General features: G+C 43.3%; 1 long non-coding RNA gene across 1 annotated transcript; it reads left to right on the forward strand.

Moving 5' to 3' along the window:
- The first annotated feature begins 695 nt into the window (after window positions 1–695).
- On the forward strand, window positions 696–19,503 carry LOC308582742. The gene is made up of 3 exons (XR_014005829.1): window positions 696–813; window positions 1,503–1,676; window positions 18,848–19,503. It is a non-coding gene; the product is annotated as an uncharacterized lncRNA (long non-coding RNA).
- Window positions 19,504–21,040: the final 1,537 nt, after the last annotated feature.

Consider the following 21,040-nt stretch of genomic DNA (forward strand, 5'->3'; position numbering starts at 1 on the left):
CCACCACCTGTTTCCTGGCCAAACACTGCTTACTGTTAGGAAGATTCTGCTAATGCTTAGCTGAAATCAGTTTCCTTGACATCTCCACCTATTAGTTGTGCCCTCTGGAGCAACAGAGAATAACATCTGCTCCATCTTCTTTGTCACAGCCCTTCAGATATTTGAAGAAAGCTATCAGGCTCATTGTTTTCAATGTCTGCTTTTAGAGTTACACAAATTCCTTAGCAAGGATTTATTATTCTTCAGACGCAGTTGGAGACTCTTATATGAAGTAATAGTGGTGGTTCCATCTTGAAGGCCCATAGGTATGATTAGCTGTTTTATAGCTGTTCCATGTATTCATGAATTGCAGATCCAGATCTGCCCATCTGAACACTTTTTAATAGAACACTCTACCGACATATCTGTTGCCATAGCCCATGCAAAGGGAAATGAATTGTATGCATTTCTCATTTCCTGAGGGGCAATGAGGGGAAATGAAGGTCATAGGTGTCTTCTGCAAGCCTTTGTAGAGGATTTAGTAGAGTGTGAAAAGAGGAAAAGGAAGAAAGGGGTTAAAGAGTCATTGGCCTTGTCCATGGCTGCTGTTTTCATGGTGATGTAACTGACTTCCTGGATTGTCCTCTGGGTTTTTCCTGTACATTTTCAGCACAAATCATGCTTATGACAGTAGTATTTAATCTGTCAGAGATGAATTCTGCTTCAGCCTCTCTGGCGAGCTTTTCTATCTCCGCAAGTTTGAGCTTGATCGTTTGCCATTGAGACCTTTCCTTGATTCACATGGGGTGTGTTGCTGGGATCAGCCATGCCAAGGTGAGAGTCATATGTAAACAAATGAAACCTTCGTGTTTACATTTTGATCAAGGGACTTTATGGCTTAGCTGGAGCTGTGTCAGCAGTTGCCATGCGAGCTCTGTTGTGTTTGAAGAGGTCTTAGCAAAATTCTGAAAAGGGGTGTGGAACATTGACTTTAAAGTGCCATTGCGCCCTTCCCAAACCTTGAGGCACTGTGAACTCCAGGCTGTTTCCTAGCTGCGAGTCAGCTTCAAGGACTATTCCACTCCCTTGAATTTGTGAGAACCTTTGCTGCCAACAATGTGCTGTGTTTATTGCTAGAAGTAGGGCAATGCTGTTGGGGTCACAGCCAGCCTTCTTGGCTACAAGCAGGGGGTGGGGTAGCCTATGGCCCTTTGGATGTTGCTGGACTACAACCACCATAATTCCTGACCTTTGGTCATGTTGGTTGGGGAGTTGGAGTCCAGCAATAGCTGGAGGGCCTGACAGATCATCCTGGTTTACAGTTTCAGGATGAATTACTGGTGCAGAATTCAATGGTCATGTTGCTCACTAGGACAAGTTGGTTTAAGCATATCACATTGATCCTTGCTTGACTGCATTGGCTGCCAATTAGCTTCCAGGCCCAATTCAAAGTGCTGGTTTTGACCTAAAAAGTATTAAATGGCTCAGGACCACAATACCTCATAGACCACCTCTCTCCATAGGAACCTACCCAGATCCTGAGATCATCCTCTGAGGCCTTTCTTTGTGTGTCTCCTCCACAAGAGTCCACAGTGTGGCAACTCGAACGGGCCTTTTCTGCAGTGGCTCCCCATTTGTAGAACGCTCTCCTCAGGGAGCTTTGGCTGGTGACTTCAGAATACACCTTTAGGAGCCAGGTGAAAATGTTCCTTTTTAACCAGCCCTTTGGCTGATTAACACCATATACCCCTTTTAAATGTGCTTGTGTGGGGGGAATATGAGGAGGGACTATTGATTTGTTGTTGTTGTTGTTTTTATTGTGCATTTGGTATTTTTATATTGTGCTTTTAGGTTGAGAACCATCCTGAGATCTGCTGATGAAGGGCGGTATACAAATTTAATAAATGATAATAACAACCCTAGTGAATGAGGCATGATGTCTCACTACAGTTCGACTCACCAAGCTCCACACATTACATCTGCTATTCCAGATGGGCAGCTGTCTGACTGTGAATGTGGCTTTTCTTAATCTTGGGTTATGAGAAATTAAGACCAACCTTGTAACTAACCCATACATAATGTAAGCCTGTATAATGGGGAGCTGAGGATATGCTCCAGAGCTATGGAGATCCAGAGTTATAGGGTGTTGTGGCACTTTTAAACTTCTGATTTCCCTCCCCATGTATATGGGACAGGCACCATCTTTGCTGTCTTTTGGGTGCCTAATAAAGCCTTCTTCTTTTAACATGCCTTTTAAGTTGAGAGCTTCCCTAGTCTAAATCTGTACTGGAATTGTTTTTAAGATGCCTTCTTACTAGTTGTTTACCGGCCTGGGCTCCTTTGGGAGGAGGGGCAGGGTAGACATTTAATGAATGAATTAACAAATAAATAAATAAATGCAGGCTGAGCTGGGTGTATATGCCAAGAGAAAGAGTGGAAAGGGCGGCAACGTTTAGATATTGTCACAGGGAGGCAGATAGCGTTTCTAAGTCCAAGTAATGAATGAATAAATAAAGAACTTCTGGCCTAAATATAGACGTAGGGATCAGGTTCATGGGGCTCCAGATTTATAGTTTAACATCCGTTAATCAACAGAAAATATACACATACAACCTTGCATGTGGCGCACAAGTAGAAGATACTAAATGTTCCAGAATCACATTCCTTAGTATGAATGCATTGCTTTGAGGATAATTGGATTAACTAATGAAACTGAATTAAGACTAAATATGGCAGCATTGTTTATTTACCTAGATGTTCTTTCTACTGAATATCTTAAAGCCCACTCATTGATTCTGGAGCCTATAAAGCAAATGACCACAAATTACTTTTACAAATGGTTATTTCCTCCCTCTTCCCCACCCCACTTCCCCCCCTTTTTCTTAATGACTCTGTTAAGCAACTGCTATATCCTCTGGAAATGAATCATTAGAGTGGTCTGGTAAGGACTGTGCCTGAACCAAGCCTAATGTGGGGCGGAGGGAGAAGCATTCTTGCAAAGCAGAGGATATGAAGCATGTTGATCTTATGCCATATGCTGTAATGTGGGACCAGCAGCTCATCTCTTAGGTGCAATTAGCTGGTCCATCGAGCACCTAATCTGGCCCTTCGGAAGGTAAGACAAGTTGATCAGCCATGACTTGCAAGCCAAGCTGCAGAAAGGGCCAGACGAGTTTGAAAAGGAAGCTAAGGAACAAGCCCCTCGGGGCTACAAATTCTGAATCTGAGACACAGCCGGAGTCAATGAAATGTTGCACCAGGGAGCCCTGCAATTGAATTGAGGAGAATGAGTGACTGATCTGAGAATGTTCCCACAGTCATCTCTGACAGCAACCCTCTATATAAAGGTTCAGCAATCCCCTATAAAGGTTACAGCATTAGGGTCTTAAAGAGGAAGAGGCAACATGCCAGAAGAGTAACATGATGGTACCATTTTGTGTAAACCGTTTAGAGATTTTTTAAAAATTGAGTGGCATATCTATTATTATTATTATACCACCCTTTATATAAAATTACAACACAAAACCACAAAATACATGTTAAAAACAAGAGCAACAACAACCTCAGGTGGGTGCCATTCAGGGACGTCTTTACCATTGGGCATAGTGGCATGGTGAGCCAGGGCGCCAAGCAGTGGAGGGCGCCAAAGCGGAGAGTTCAGGGAGGGGAGAGCAGGGAGGTAAGTGAGGCGGAGCGGGGGCTTGGTGCCTGCACGCCTCCGGCACCCGCCGGATGCGGGAAGGCTCCGGATGCTTTCCTGCAGTCCAGAGCTCTCTCCACTGGCTACATGACACACCACCTCCTCGGCTGCGTCAACAACTTTGCCCCCCCTTAAAAAAGGTCAACAACTCTGGGAAATGGGGTGTGTGTGCCGGTGGGATCTTTGCACCACGGCACCGGATATGCTTAAGATTTAAGACAGCACTAGTGCCATTGCCATTATAAGAGAACAAGGGAGGCATACATGGTGTGGGAATGTATAGAGGATGGAACTTCAGATGGGGGGGGGGATGAGAAACTGAGATGAAGACATTTGTCCATCCTCAACAGTGAATGAAGATTTCAGTAGCTGCTTTTCAACTTAGCAATGGCAACTCTTTTCCTCTGACGATCCAATGTGTTCAGTAATAGAGCTGAAAGTGTAGTTATTGGCCTTCCTTTACACCCATGAGACTAGAAGCTAGAAAGTTCCAGTGGTGTGCGGTCATTGGACAAAGGAGACTAGGCTAGTCCCCTAAATGTTCCTCTGGTGCCTCCTTCCCAAAGCCGAGGAAGCTTCTGCCCAGCTTAGGGAGGGAGGTGTGAGGCTCCAATGGGTCCAAGATCCATCCTGCCATCTTTTCAAAGTCCATCCAGCATGAGTTTGACCAAACTGCGGGAGGCAGTGGAAGACAGGAGTGCCTGGCGTGCTCTGGTCCATGGGGTCACAAAGAGTCGGACATGACTAAATGACTAAACAACAAGAAGAAGGAGGAGGAGGACTCCAGAATCCTGGCACCTCTTTCACAAAGCCCAGGAAGCTTCTGACTGACTTAGGAAGGGAGCACGATGCTCACGTGCACGGCATCAGGACATCACAATGTCAGGTGCATGACGTAGCCGCCTATCCCCCTCACAAGCTGGCACCTCTGCTCCTAACAGTTCCCCTATGAAAATCAGCAGTTCAAAGGTTCACCACATGGGGAGCTGTACACAGAATCGGTTGTTTCTGATACTCAGAAATGACCTTTAACTCCTACCTGCAACATTTTATTTTACTGTATGAATGCATTTTTCCCCACCCCCTCAACACATTTTATTTAACAAATTTTCAAAACTTTAATAAAGGGGGGGGGGGCAAAAGAATACAGAAACAAAAAGTGAAGAGAGCGACAAAACAGAATGTTTCACAACATTCCTGATAAATTCAGTCTTTCTAAACTTATTCTAGTTCGAGTTTTGCGTCAACCAGTGTCTTGAATTGTGAGGAACGATTTTGTTCATTTTTCCATGTGTACAATTTCAACTCTTTTCACAAGCCATTCCAATATAGCAGGAACACGGGGGGATTTCCAAAAGTGAGCATAAACTACTTTTGCAGAAATCAAAAAGTTCATAAGGAACAATTGGGTCGTCTTTTATCTGTCATCTTTTAAATAATTAAAAAGAATTGTTACTGTGTCATCATTCACAGTTTCTCTAGTGATCTGCTGAATATCTATTATGTGAAGCCAATATCCTTGAGCCTTGCTACATAACCACCAAAGGCAGTATTAGTCTGCTTGATGAGGATTAAATTTCCAACTCTTAAATCTGTTTACACTTTTAACTGCAACGCGAATCAAATGACCCACATTAAAAAATTAATACATGCACATCCCTCTCCAATTTTATTTTTCTGTCTCTCTCTTCCATATTTCAGTTTTGTGCTTTGTGTGTGTCTTCAAAAAGAAGGCAGTTGAAACACTATTGGTACAACCACTGTCTGAAAACAAATGTTACATAACATGGAATCTGGGTATGTGTTTTGGGACTAAGTCGCAACATATAGCTATATATAGGACTTCAACCAGACCTTTATGGAAGGCATTACTGGCTAACCTATGTCCTTCCAGATGTTGTTGGACTGCATCTGCGATCATCCCTGAACATTGGCTAGAGCTGACGGGAACTGGATTCCAACCACATCTGGAAGGACTAGGATTGGATCAGTTTTGGTTCTCTCCGTTTTTCAATTTTTCCAGTCTTCAGTTAAGTGCAAGGATCTGAGAGATGGCCAAGAGGTGCTGAGTTTTCACTGAAGTGGACAAATTAATAGGAAGGGACAGGAGAAGGGAAAGAGAGAGAGTGGGAAAGGTGGGGAGAGAGGTCTGATTTTATGACAACTAGGTAGATTGATTGGTTAGTTGGTAGGTAGGGATATAGGAATGCATTTATGTCTTTAAGAGTGATGGGGGACCTGTGGTCCTCCAGAAGTTATTCAGCTTCCATCAGCCTCAACCAGCATGGCCCATGGTCAAGGGTGATGAGAGTTATAGTCCAACAACATCGGGAGGACCACACATTCTCCATTGCTGGTCTAGAAGGAGCCTTAGCATTTCTCTTCAGAGTGGTTCAGGCCATTCACTCTCACAAATGGTTTTGCACCCATTAAAACTGTATCTGGTAAGTGCTCTGATCTGTTTGCATTTGTTTGCTGTGTGAGGTTAATGGGAACCGTTCATTTACATGACAGAAAGTGATGGATGCACTTAGAAATAACATTTGACTGGTGATCCCACCACCAACGAGAATCAAGACTGCTCCCTAAATGCATAGCCCCATCCTGAGTTCTGTTTCTTGGCACACCAATGTGCCATGGGACACTGGGAATAGATAGATATATTTTCTAATTTGGCATGGCTCGAGCTCAAGAAGTGCTTCCTTTAAATAAATAAATAAAATTCCCCCCTCTTCCTAAACACAATATGTAGATTTTGGCAACTCCTAACGTGAAAGAAAAGCCAAACATCTTGCTGTAGATTAGGCAGAGGCAGTTTCTTGTTCAAGAGATGCTGTTGTTCTAGCATGGTGTTTGCAACAGTAATATTCTTAGCTTAGTGCCAGCTGCTCCATTAGGTTCCATCCCTGTTCCTCCACCACTCCTTCACTCTGTGGGGTTTATAACTTGGCTGTAATGTAAAGTTTCCTCCTGGCTGAAACTTGCCATGCCAAAATCTCAGCCCAAGGGATAATTTCCTTTCTCTTTCCCTCCAAAAAAGCATTTCAGCTTTCTTCATGTATTTATAAAACTGGAAACAGCTTTTGAGCTTTGAGGAGTCGAGCACATGGCTCAAAATACCTGGATCTGTCTTCCATCAGCCATTTATGTCCTGAAAATGAAAACCTTAAGACTTAAATACCATTTTCAGATTTTTAGGTTTGCAAAGCAAACCTTCCATGATGAACTGATGCTACACTATCTTCCCACAGCTACAGACAATCTGTAGCTATGACTGTGAACTATTAGTTTCATTAATAACCCACCTGTCACCCTAACGTCCCAAAGTGGGTTACAACAATTAAAACTCAGTATTTGAAACTTTTTAAAACAACTTACGACCATAGAAATAAGATGGGTCCTGAAAATAAACATCTCAAATGTCAAAAGCCAGGGATAAGAGATGTGTCTTCAGCATTCGCCAAAAACTTTATAATGAAGGTGCAAGGCAAACCTCTGTGGGGAGGAAGTTCTATAAGTTAGGGGCTCCCACAGATAATGTCCTCTCCCAGGTCACCACCACCCTGAGCTTCTGAAGATGGTGGAACAACCAAGAGTGGTCCTGATCTTAGCACCTGAGAGGGTCTGTAGGGAAGGAGATGGTCTTTCAGGTAATTTGGGGGAGATATGGTATTTGCTGGGGTCACACAGTGTAATGAGTGAGTACTTGAATGTTCAAATGGGGAGTCAATACCTCAGGGCACCACATGGTACATTCTGCTGTGAGTGGGGACTTGGTCTCAACAGACATTTTAGTGGTCATAGATTTCTTTCGTCTGTTAAAGGACAGCAGGGCTGTGCTTCCCTAACTTATTTCTAACTCGCACGGAGAGGGAACATAGCTCAGGTAACTAAAGTATAGTCTAGGCAAAGTGGTTAAATAGCACATAATGTAAAAAAATAATAATCATTGAATTGAAAGTCTAGAGAGAAACTGTCAGTCAGAGTTGGCAATACTGAGCTAGTTAGACCAATAGTCTGATCCAAGGAAGCTTCCTGTGTTCCCATTGAGAATGAAGTTGAATTTTGTGGTCATTTTTTTTTAATGTGGAAAAGTAACCACAAATAAACCACAAAGTGATTTTTGCTTGTCATTCAAAATTGTGATGAAACTTTCTTTTGAATGGATCCAATGTTTAGCCTCTCTAGGGTATCAGCAGAAAGGTAGCTAAACACTCTAAAGAAGGATCATCTCAAGTAATTGTAATTATGGGTTGTAATTATGGGTTTCAAGGAAAATAATTACTCCTGCATTTCTTAGGTTTCTCTTCTATTGTTTAATTTAACAGTCTGTAAAGTTTTGCAACTCCTGATGTTATTTTCAGTTGTTACAGTAATGTAATGTAATCCTAGTGTACAAATAATAATAATTAAAATTGAAAAGAAAATTCATCAAGGTTTTAGTGTGAATATTTCTGAATATGCACATTTCTGAATAAAGCTTTTCCTATGGTCGTTTCATTGTTGAACAGCTCTAATCATCTGAAAGTTGTTCCTAATTTTCAGTCGAAATTTTGTGATTTGAATCAATTTGTTTGTCCTACATTCTGGAGCATCAGAAAACAAGCTTGCTCCAACTACCATGTGACAACCTTTTAAAGGACTGTCATATCTCCTCCCAGTCTCCTCTTTACCAGGCCTCTTTAACATTCCTCATAAGCCTTGACTTCTAGACCCTAGATCATCTTGGTTGCCCTTCCTCTGCAGCTTGTCAGCTTATACTTCTTAAACTGTGGTGCCCAGAACTGGATGCAATCGTCCAGGTGGAATCTGACCAAAGCAGCATGGAGTGATACCACTACTTGACTTGATCTGGACATGATACATCTATTGATGCAGCCTAGAATTGCATTCACTTTTTTTTCTTTTCTTTTTTTGCTACACACTGCCACTTTCATTATGCCTGCTGCCTTCACGTGTGTAATGTTTGAAGAGTCCTACATTTGGAGGGGAGGAAGGGGGCAGTTGAACACATATGTATCATGACTATATTAATTACCAAGCTGTACTCTGACTTTGAACAACACCAGGGCTTGTAAGCTTAAACATATGTGCGATTTTGGAAATGCTTTAAAGAGATCAGTACCCATGCTGAGGTCAAACATGAATGTGAATGGATATTTCTGGCAAAAGGAACAGAGACATATTTGTCTGACTTGGTTTGAACTGGATGGATATTTAATACAGAGGCTATATCTTCCACAAAGGCGAATTTTAAAATATTTGTAGGTTGTTCCATTCCTATTAGATGGGTAATGACTCTGGGCCAGAAATGTGGTTTGTGATGTGGTTTCCATGACAATTACTACGCATACTGGAACCCACTAATTGCTTTAGCAAAGTCATGTGAAATGGCTGTGTTTTCTGTCCAACATGTAAAATGGGCAGAGACTCTTTTTCCTCATTTCCACCTTCTTCCTATGTGGAATCAAAATATTTTACCACAGAATCTTGTCTCTTCAGCAGTAACATTGCATCCCTGTACATGCATTCTCAGAAGTAAGTCCTACTGGATTCAGTGGAACTTACCCCTGGATAACTATGTATAGGAATACAACCTTAATTCCCTTAATTCAAAGTAACTTAACCCCAGGCATAGGATTGCCTCATAACTTTGTTGAAGGACCTTTTACTTGTCAAATGGCACCAGAAGATCGCCGAAGTTATTGTGGCAAATGTTTGCTAGGACTAGATGTGTCTGATGAAGTGAAAGGGATGCCAGAAGAGGGGACTCCAGCAACCTCTGGAGGGCCAAAGGTTATCCGCCCTTGCTTTATGGCAATGCTTTATGGTTAGGCAACATTATTTCTCCTATATTGCAGAAGGGGAGGAGAGAAATTCATGCACAAACACAATTGTAACATTACCACAGAGTCATTGCATATATAACTGCGAGGACACCACAAAGAAATCATCATAGGGATCCTAGATTCAGGTAGGCAGCTGTGCTGGTCTGACGCAGTCGAAATAAATTAAAAAATTAAAAAATTGTCCAGTAGCACCTTAGAAACCAACTAAGTTTTACTGGGTATAAGCTTTCGTGTGCATGCACACTTCTTCAGATACAATAAATTTGATCTCTAAGGTGCTACTGGACAATTTTTCATTTTTTTAATCATAGGGAACCATGAGTGTAGTGGCAAACTTTGGCCTCTCAAATTTCAGCAACGCCCTGTGCGAAATTAAAATTTGCCCCCACCACTTGTGTTACGTTCTACACCATTGTTGTGGCGCCCCCTGGAGTGCAGTGCCTAGTGTGGCTGAACCGGTTGTGCTACCCTAAAACCACCTCTGATGTGGGGGGGGGCACCAGGTGGCGCATTGGAAGATGGCCGACGATAACATCTCTCCGACCCACACAAGGTAATTAAGAGGCTGCTATGGGAAGTATGCAGCCTTCCCCCCCCCCAGGAGATGGGGGGGACTGCCTTGCCAGCGGTGTCCATAATTCACCCCTGGATTCGAAAGAAGGGGGTGCCCAGACACTTGGCACAAACCCTCGGGTGAAGTCGGCACTTCCTGATGCTGTCTCCAATAAGCGCACTGGTTCGCTTTAGCTCAAAATATATAATTGGAAAGAAGCTAAAGCACATACATCAAACGAAGATCGGGAGTAAAGGCTGCTGGTTAATGGATCTCTGTGAGCGGAGCGACGGGCAGGACAAATAAATCAAGCGATGAATCACCATTAAGAGACTGGTATGTTTGGAGTGAAACGGAAAGGGGGTGGAGGAAAAAACTTTTCCTTTTTTGGTCTTATGTGAGTATTAATAACCCTCTACCCCAGAGAGAAGAATCGTTGCAATTTATTAATCACAAGCAGGAATTCAAGAACTGTGTGGAGTGAATTATTGATCAAAGAGAGGATTGGTAAACATCGGAGAATGAAGGAAAGTTTTATGACGCAGTTTTAAAATGGCGTCTTGCCAAGACAGGCTTGCCTAAGAAAGATGGGGGGAAGAGGACCAGGGTCACTGGAATGTGAATGGTGATTGGAATGTGATCTAGACCTGGCAGAGCCCTCTGAGATATGCTTGACAAGCCTGGGAAAATCAACGGACAGACTGAGGGAAAGTTCTTTACGGAGGTGTGGAATGGCGTCTGTCCTTATGTGATATGATATGATTTTTGGAGAGTGTAAAACCCACACAGAGGCTGTTTGTTTTCAACTCGCTTGTGAAGATTATCAGAGATCACAAAGAAAGGAATATATGATAACAACAAGAAGATGAGGAAAGTAACAAAGAGACTATCTGGACAGAACTGGATAGAACTGTCTAATTAAAGCAGCAATATAAGTGATGCTTGGACCCCTGTTCGGAGCTTGAAGTACAGGTACCCCCAACAAAAAATTTAAAATCTGGCTGTAAGATTTGGAATTAATGTGATTTGAAAATAATGTGATTTGATTGGCCTGTTAATAAAAATTATATTTTTTTAAAAAAACACCTCTGATGTATGGATACATTCTCTCATAGTACAGGTGGGGAACTGGCTTCAGCCAGATCTTTCCCTTCTCCATCTTCCACAGGTTAACTTTGACAAGTGGCCTCGTGACACAAGCAAAGAAAGGAAGTGGAGAAGATTCAGTTTTTATATAATTTGGTAGTAGCACACTGTTTTATCAAGTTTGTTCCTTCTAATTTAGTATTTCTGGGTCGGCTGCAATTTTGTAAATACTACAACTGGGGGTGGAATAGGTATGTTCTGGGGGAAATGGTCTTGTAGGGATCTCTGCTGGACAATTCCGAGAGTGGCTCAACAATCAATCTCTCTTCTGAGAGAACTCCAGGAATTGTAGCTCTGTGAGGAGAGTAGTAAGTTAAGCACCCTTAACCCAGAATTCTTGGTACGGGGGACCATAAAGGCATAATGCTTCTTTGAATGTAAAGTGCTGATGGGGCCATTATCCAACTTCATTTCTCTCATTACGTGGGGAACAATGGGGAAACCATTGGGAGGGAAAATAACTTCTCTTAATAGTGTGCATTGTTCATTCTTAAAAAATAAAATCTGGGAGATAATACACTTTCACAATGGAAATATTTGCTTCCCCTTTCCAGTAATGACTGTGTTTTTGCTCCTTATGTGCTCTGTATTACTTTCAAAGACCATTTATTGAAAGAAAAATGTAAAGCAGTTGCAGCCTGCACCTGCATGTAGACTATGTTTTGGACAGTAGTGAATGTGGGTTCAATAGAGGTTCAGTGTGTGAGAGAAAAGAGCATATTGTACAAATAAGGAATGCCATAGCATGGAAGCAGCCAATTCAGTCACTTAGACAGCCGCACAGACTCATTCCAGAAGAATTATGAAGAGCTGCTGCCTTTGCTGAAATAATAAATAAGGGGAGACAAATTCATTTTGATTCACATTTTAATCCACAGTCCCCAAGACAATCCTCAAATCGAAACACTGCTATCCATACAAATCCAAACTTTTCTGAATTGTGCAATGCATTTCTCCAACCAAAACATGCATACAAAATTGTTTGTATTACAGAAGGATATGCACTGTGCGTTATTGTTGTTGTTGTTGTTGTTGTTTCTACACCACCCTTTATCTGAGAATCACAGGGCAACTTACAATATAAAAACACAATAATACATAGCACAATAATAAACAAAAACAGTAACTCCCCACCCCACAGTTTAAAAGGCCATTAATTGTTCAATTAGCCAAAGGCCTGGGAGAAGAGGAATGTTTTCGCCTGGCGTCTTCATACATATCTTTAGGTGCCAGGCAGCATTCTACAAATGGAGAAATGGACAGGCCTTTGCTGCGAGGTGCTTACAGGGAGCAAAAATATGGGAAGGGCAGGGTGGGGGGAAGGAAAGGCAAAGTTAAATGGCAGAGTGTGTGTGTGTGTGTGTGTGTGTGTGGTTCAAGTAATCTTGTTATATTTATAATATTGAAATGTGTTTTTTGTATGTTATGATATTTGCTATTGTTTTTGCTATGTTACTGTGACCTTGTTACTATTTTTGATGTTTTGCAATGACATCATGAAATTGTTTCCGTAGTGCTTGTTTGAAATGTATGTTTCCTTTGTTGTATGCTGCTTTGAGCATGATTTTGTGTGTGTGTGTGGAAAAGTGAAATACAAATAAAACAAATGAATGAATGAACAAGATTATTTCAGTGGCATGTGTATCTATTAATGGTCTGGCATTTTATGGACTGCAGTAAACACATTTAATGAACAGATCTGAAGTTACGTTTAGTTACAGTTACGCTGAGTTACACGAAGGCAGGTGGACCAGGCGTTTCTTCCAAAGGTTTTCCACAAAAGGTGGGTTTTGAAGGAAGGAAGAGAGCCGTCATCACCCAAGTGTTCTTGGAGTCAATTCAAGTTATATGAGGCAGCAAATGAAAAAGGGCTGGGTGTTTTGATGCGTTATCAGGTGATGGAGAGTGTTGGAGCTGGAGCACCAAAGAGAGAGAAGGGGGAACAAGCCCATGGAGGGTTTTAAAAGGCTTTTGCTGGATCCAGAGCTTCCTTTTGTTGGAAGATAATGAGGCAGATAAAAATGCCTGATGATGACAACAACAACACAAAAGACAAAAGTCACTCAGCAGGAGTGGGATCTAGATGGGGATGGGGAACCTGTGGCCCACCAGATATTGACGCACTCCAGCTCCCATCAGCCCCTGCCAGCATGGACCATGGTCAAGGGATTGTGGGAGTTGTAGTCCAGTAACATAAGGAGGGTGCCACTTTGGCTATCCCTGATCTGGAAGAATGCTGCAAGTGTTTGATGATGTGGCCTGTAAATGGCCTAGAACTTTGGGTCACTGGGATCAGATGATGTTCCTGGCCCTGGAGGAAAGGATGCCTCTTCTTTTGCACCAGTGAGGCCATTCTACTAAAATTTAAGGAATGCTTTGATGGTACCATCAGACTTTTCATTCACCCCCTCCCCATTCTAATGTAAAGACCAGACTGGGCATCGTTCAAGAGAAATCCTTCTGATAGCAAATCCGTCGTTGGCACTAATACACACTGGATAAATGGTTCACAGCTTTCCTCATGAAGCTTACAAAGAGCCAGGGTGTCTTGATCCAGGAGGGTTACACATAATATAGTTCTATAAATATAATAAGCTCGAGAACAATTAAAAAAAGATAAGAAAAAAACAACCCCAGCTTCATCTTGGCTTCTGAAAAAGACTCCTGCTGTTTCATTAACTCAGATGTAAGATAGCTTCCAGCAGCCTTATTTTTCCTTCCCGGTGTGTTGAGACCAGGCACGATAAAATAACCACAAAATTATAATGCAGTACCATGTGCAGTTTTATTAGCAAAATGACTGAAATGTCATTAGCATTTTGTAGCAGGGAACAAAGATGCTTATTTTCATGTTGCGTTCCTAACTAGCAGGGTTCTCCCGTAATAGCTGATATATCTTCCCCCATGACAAAACACGGTGAACTGTAATTACTTTACAGTGGTGCCTCGCAAGACGAAAAGAATCCGTTCCGCGAGTCTCTTCGTCTTGCGGTTTTTTAATCTTGCGAAGCAAGCCCATTAGCGGCTTAGCGGATTAGCACTATTAGCGGCTTAGCGGGCTTAGCGGATCAGCTGATAAGCGGTTCAGCGGCTTAGCGGATCAGCTGTTCAGCGGCTTAGCGGATCAGCTGATAAGCGACTTAGCGGATCAGCTGTTAAGTGGCTTAGCGGTTTAGGATCAGCTGATAAGCAGCTTAGCGGCTTGGGGAAAGGGAGGGAGGGGGGGAAACCCGCAGGAACTCGCAAGACATTTTCGTCTTGCGAAGCAAGCCCATAGGAAATTCGTTTTGCAAAGCACCTCCAAGACGGAAAACCCTTTCGTCTAGTGGGTTTTCCATCTTGTGAGGCATTCGTCTTGCGGGGCACCACTGTATTTGTAACATTCACTACCAAGGAATTTAGAATACTGTGCCATAATAATGGGAGTGTTTAATTAATAAATAAATTTTTAAAAATCTGTATAAGAACATAAGAAGAGGGTTAACGATCTCTGGCAAGCAAGAAGCCTGATAAGCAGCAACGACTCTCCGTCAGTTTTATGTAAGTTTATTTACAAGAAGAAACACATTCAGAGCTCGGCCTTCCTGCCTGTGCTCACTGACAGTAGTTGCTCAGTCTGACTCATCGTCCCTCCCCCAATAGGCAGAACGCCAAAATCCAGCCTTTCTCCTCCTCCCTTTTCATTGTTCTCTGAGCTTCTCCCATCTTCTAGTAAGGGGACTGAATGGATGGCCTGTCCCCCCCCCCCCCCACTCTCAGAAGACACAGTCGCAGACTCTGGCTTATCTGAAGGTTGCCTGGCAATGCTCTGGCCGACTCCCAACTCCTTCTCTCCTTGAGAGCTAACAGCTTCTTCCCTGGGAAGGAGCAGGGCCGGGCTGTCCTCTCTAAACTCTGACAAACAGGTCTCATCTGCAGGATCGGCCCCTTGTTCGCTTAGCTCAATTTCTGAGGCCGACTCTTCCGCTGTGCTCGGGGAAGGGGCATGTTCCTGACAGTTGGTCTAATTCTCTTTGAAAATCATTCAAGTTGGGGGCCATCACTGCAACTTGTGGATGCAAAGGCCACTGGTTAGCTGTGTGTGTGTGTGTGTGTGTGTGTGTGTGTGTGTGAGAGAGAGAGAGAGAGAGAGAGAGAGAGAGAGAGAGAGAGATTAATAAAAAAAGAATACTTGGGGTAGTTTTGCTCAGTGCTTGAAAAGAGTCAATAAGCATGAGCACAAGACCATCAGAAGCTGTCTTATACTGAGTCTGACCATTGGTTCATCTAAGTTTGTACTGTCTACTCTGACTGGCAGCAGCTCTCCAGAGCTTTAGGCAGGAGCTTTTTTCATTATCTATTTCCCAGCCCTGCCTGGAGAAATGAGGGATTGAATCTTGGCCATTCTGCACCTTATCTCACCTTATCCCAAACCCATGAACTATTGCCCTTATTTAAGACCATCACAATGACTATGTTGTAGCAGATCTCACAAGCTGTCTGATCGAGGTGCAACACAAACTCCTGCTCCCTATCTCATTTTTGGCACCCGTGCTAGAAATTGCACACCCTTGGCCATACGGCATCAAAACTTTAATATATGGTATGACATAGGAAATGCAGCCCACTCAAAGCTGGCCAAAGATAAAGACAGCTAGGCCTATGCTTCATTCTCTCCCACTGAAATCCATAGGATTGTAAAAATGCTTAACTTTGACTGGATCAAGAGATCAGCCTGCTGCAAGGGCCCAAGCAGTCAGGGACCCTCACATTGGACTGCTAAGTGTCAGATTTTTCCAAGTTAAAATTGGTTTTTTTACCTTCTAGGCTGCTGTCAAAGGCACAAGAGCAAGGCCAGAGGGAAAAAAGATGTCACAAAACTTAGGTGGAGTATGTCTCCCTATAAATCAACAACCACCATGAGCTCATTAAGGCTTTTTTGAACAGAAATACTATTGTCGTGATTTTTCTTAGCTCTGACAGCAAGTACCGTCTCTGCTTCCAACTCAACACAGCAGCCAGCCAAAGGAGGGTGGGTAGGGGGAGTTGTTCTCACCTGTAAGACTGGGCTCAGAGTTCCTCTTTCCTTGCCAAGCCACAGGGGATTGGAGGGTAAGTCGTAGGGTTCAATCCATGATCCCCTATTTTCCCTTCATGGGTGGGAAACTCTGGAGCAAGCAAGGTAAGCTTTGCATCCTATTGCAAATTTGGAGAGACAGCTGAATTTCCTTCCAAACTACAGACTTCAAAAGTTTCACATCAAGGCTCGCTAAAATGAGAGGCTAATCTGAGGGGATTTTCTGAAACCTGAAAGTATTCTTGTCTTAAACTGAAAAGCCTTATTATTCCCTTCAGCGAAGCACTTGCAACATGCATGTGAGCTAAGCTTGCACACATTTTGTGCTAGCAGAAGCACCCAACCCTTTTCATGCAGACATTCAACAGGTGATGTTGGGATTTCAATCTCATCCATGGACATTGCAATCCCAGATGTGTCCTAAACAACAAATCTGAGAAGAGAATCCAACACATGAAATAGCCCAGCCTAAAATTTCAATAGACAGGTAAGCAGCAGCTAAAAGAAGGACAGAATTAACTCCTATTAAAGTCTCAGGCAAAAAGGCTTAGCTAACCATACACTGCGGACCCGAGGGGGGTCCTCATAACCCACCCAGTGAGTCCTTGAGATGACCATACACTCAGGCTTAGCTAACCATACACTGTAAAGGAGAGTCCTGCCAATGTGTTTAAGGACAGCAGCGGCACATGAGGTGGTAGATTGGAACTGCTGCTGCTCCATGCTGGGGTGACCTGGTGATGAAATCAGAGGCACTCCAGGTTTTTATTTCATTATTAAACTTATTCGTTGCTGTTTCTACAGAAATATCTCAGTGACTTACAACCATAACAAGGAGGAAAGATTGAAGGAGCTGGGTGTGTTTAGCCTGGAAAAGGGGAGACTGAGAGGAGATACGATAGTCAACTTCAAATATCTCAAGGGCTTTGTCACATGGAAGAGGGAACAGGCTTGTTTTCTCCTGCTCTGGAGGGCAGGACTCGAACCAATGGCTTCAAGTTGCAAGAAAGGAGATTCCGACTAAACATCAGGAAGAACTTTCTGAGAGTAAGAGCTGTTTGAAAAGCTCAGGAGGTTGTGGACTCTCCTTCCTTGGAGGTTTTTAAGCCGAGATTGGATGGCTATATGCTATGGATGCTTTAGCTGAGACTCCTGCATTGCAGGGAGTTGGACTAACCTAACTCTACAGTTCTATGAAACAAACAAACAAACAAATAAACAAAAATCCAAAAGGCAATCATATTTGTGGATTGAAACATCCCACCCACTCAAGGAGACCACAGATAAAAGCCAATGGCCTTACAGAAAGGAAATGGTTGTGCCTTGTGCCCAAAGATATATTAAGTTGGCTCCAGGCCAGTTTCCTGGGGAGAGCATTCCACAAGCAAGGAGCCACCACTGAAAAGGCCTGTTCTTGTGTTGCCACCCTCCAGACCTCCTATGGAGGGACACACAGTGAAAGGCCTCAGGTGATGATCACAGGATCCAGGTTGGTTCTGCAACCGAGAGCTCCCACAACCTCCCCCTACCCCATTCCTGTTAGGGGCAGCACTGCTGCTCAGCCCCCTTCACACACCACTGCTGCTTTGGGAATTCTATGATCCTGGTGCCACCACAAATAAGACCCTACCTCTAGCAGCATGCCAATAACCTCTGGAGGTTGGGGCACCCAAAGAAGAACCTCTGATGAAGGTTGTAGGTTCAAATTACATATTTCAGCAAACAAGCTTTTGAAAAACTTGCTGCTTCTCTTTTGAAGAAACGTGCAGTTTCCTGCTTAAAATACCCCCCGCCCCCACCCACCCCGGCTGTCATTTGCCCTTGAGGATGCTGTTCACAGAAAATAATAACAAGAGACTAAATCAGAGGAAACAAGCAGTCATTTAGAAACCCCAGGCCCAAACTGTTTAGGGCTTCATGGGTCAGAACCAGCCTTTCAAATTAAGCTAAGAAACAAGCCCAGAGCCAGTCAGATTCCATAAGAGTGAAGGAGGACACCTTTGAACAATTCCAGAGATGAGAACTTTTTTAGCAGCGCTGTTTTTGTCAATCTACATGGCAACAAGGTGCCCTTGCCAAAAATTCCCTCTTACAGGAGCCCCACGCGCTGTTGTGTCTGATCGGTTTATTTGAAAGCAGTCCAGGAAATTATTTTAAATGAAGAGAATGGCTTTCAAACTTCTAGCATTCTTTAAAACACAAAACAAACCCCCTGTACCATACTGGATCCAAAAAGATACTGGTTTACATTCCTTTGACCAGGCAAAAGCACAGTGTGTTGGTGTGCTTCCCCTTTGCTTGATTAGTAATTAGGAACATGAGTTCCACTCTTAAAAACTCCAGTTTTGCTGTTCTAACTTATAAAGGAGACCTCATCTCTAGCTGGCTGTACCTTTTAGCTCTGGGTCACTGGTTCGACAAGCTCTCATTAACAGGGCACAGATATTAACTCTTCAGTCACTCACTGTGAGATTTTGCTATGCAACCTGTTTCTGGGCATGGGGCTGATGCAATCCACAGACATTTAATTTCTTTTGTCTTTTGTCTTCCCTTATTCCCAGCAGGTCACCTATTCAGTTTAAGATTGATAGGATGGCTGGCATCTGTCTGTCTCAGGAGACAATGGAAGAATGTGCCTTCAGGAGTGAAGTCAAACTATTGGAGAGTTATGGCACCTGCTGTGGCTGCAGAAACTGATACAAGAGAGACGTGTTTTGTTGCAATTGGGGCAGATGAAGGTGTCTGGTTGTACCAGTGGAGGTGTACTATGACATTTCTTCTTTCTGCACTCCTCCCAGTGGTCATTCCTTCTCTGGTCACTGCTGTGGATATGCAAGCTGACTGATTGTCTCCCGGCATTGTAGTCATTTGCAAGAGATTTCCGCACAGCGGTCTTGATGTTGTCTGTCTTCATGTCATGTTTGCAGACATTTTTGTGGTGCAGGTATGGTGCCTGAAGCCAGCTCCTCACAGAACACATCCTTGGGGATCTTGCCATCTTCTATTCTGTGGACAAGCCAGCATAGACATCATTGAGACAGGAGTGTGAACATGCTGGGAATGTGGCCCTGGGAGAGCACATCTTTGTTTGCGACTGTCCTGCCATGTGATGCCCAAAATCTTCCTGACACAGTGCATGTGGAAGGTGTTGAGACATTGCTCCTGGCAGGTGTAAGTTGCCCACAACTCACTTCCGTCAAGCAGTGTGCTTAGCATGCAAGCCTGGTAGACCTTCATTACATCCATTGCCTCAGATGCAACTGATATCAGTATCAACATACTTTTAGATGCAAAATAGGGAAATGAAAATAATGTAAGGTGGAAGTTAGTCCATTAGTAATACCACTAAATTTGAATGCTTATCACTATCCTTTGTGTTTACAATATATACTTAGCATAGTGGCTCTTCTATATTTCCGTGAGTGTGTTTTGTGTAAAATGAGACTGGGAGATTTACTACCTAAGTTACAGGAAGATATAAACTTCCTTTATTTAAACGTTCATTGCCCAGCTAGAAGGAAATGCCATTACCGCAGGAATTTCAACAAGTTTCAAGATGCAAACTGTATTCTTAGTGGGATTACTTGTACGGAGTTTTCCAGCCTATCAAAGAATTTGAGGATTATTGTGCAAACAACTACATGTAGAATCTTCAAGAATATATGTCAGTCAACTCCAAAGCAGGTCTGTGTTACCTTTCCAAGGGATATATTTCAGATGTTTCCAAATCCTTTGAGGGAAAATTAGGGATGGAGAAATCTGTCAATTGCAGTTTTTCTCTGTTACTCATTTCCCCAAATTTAAGTTCAGTTCATCTGCACCTGAGTGCTGGCATTATAGGGTCATTTATCCTTTTAATATGCAGTTTTTGTGTGTCAGCATTTGACAGAGACCACACCCTGGGAAATGGCTTCGACTGGCCAGCTAAACCAGGTGAGGGCAGCTGAAGGGTTTCAAACCCTCAGTAAATTAGGGACTTCCCCAGCATGTGAAGACAGGTTCCAGCCGATTGAATGGACAAGACCAATAGTGTGTCCAACGGTGAAGTAGGTGGTTTCTGCACGTACTGTAGAGGAACCTGGGAAGGTAGCCCATTTAGGAGAAGGAAGACTCTGATCCGCTGTTGACTTGCAGGAGAGAAAAAAGGCTAAGGTGTAAATCCTACACAAATCTGGAGTGGAATCCCTGCGATAGTTGGATGATGCCTTGTACACCTCCTGCCAGTAAATTCCTGCAGTCAAACTGCGCTTTTTTTTTACCATATCAGTGAAGAAGTGTTTGAATTTGATATCCCGCTTTATCATTACCTGAAGCAGTCTCAAAGCAGCTAACATTCTCCTTTCCCTTCCTCCCCCACAACAAACACTCTGTGAGGTGAGTGGGGCTGAGAGATTTCAAAGAAGTGTGACCAGCCCAAGGTCACCCAGCAGCTGCATGTGGAGGAGCGGAGACGTGAACCCGGTTCACCAGATTAAGAGTCTACCGCTCTTAACCACTGCACCACTGGCTCTCAGTGAAGCTGAGAGGGGGGTCTTGCCATCTGGGCACCATACATGCTGTCCAGGCTTGCGCCCCAGAGAGGTCACTTTGGTGCTGATAACACAGCAGTTATTACCTCACCCCTGGAGGTGCACTCCATTGTCTCTCGAGACTGACAGATGCCAACAATGCAGTTCACTCAGGCCGAAATCAGGCTGAAAGGCCTATCAAGTCGAGCTTCCTGTTCTCACAGCCAGCTGCCTATGGGAAGCCCACAA

Source organism: Podarcis bocagei (genome assembly GCF_964188305.1).
Source record: "Podarcis bocagei genome assembly, chromosome: 3".
Taxonomy (NCBI): domain Eukaryota; kingdom Metazoa; phylum Chordata; class Lepidosauria; order Squamata; family Lacertidae; genus Podarcis; species Podarcis bocagei.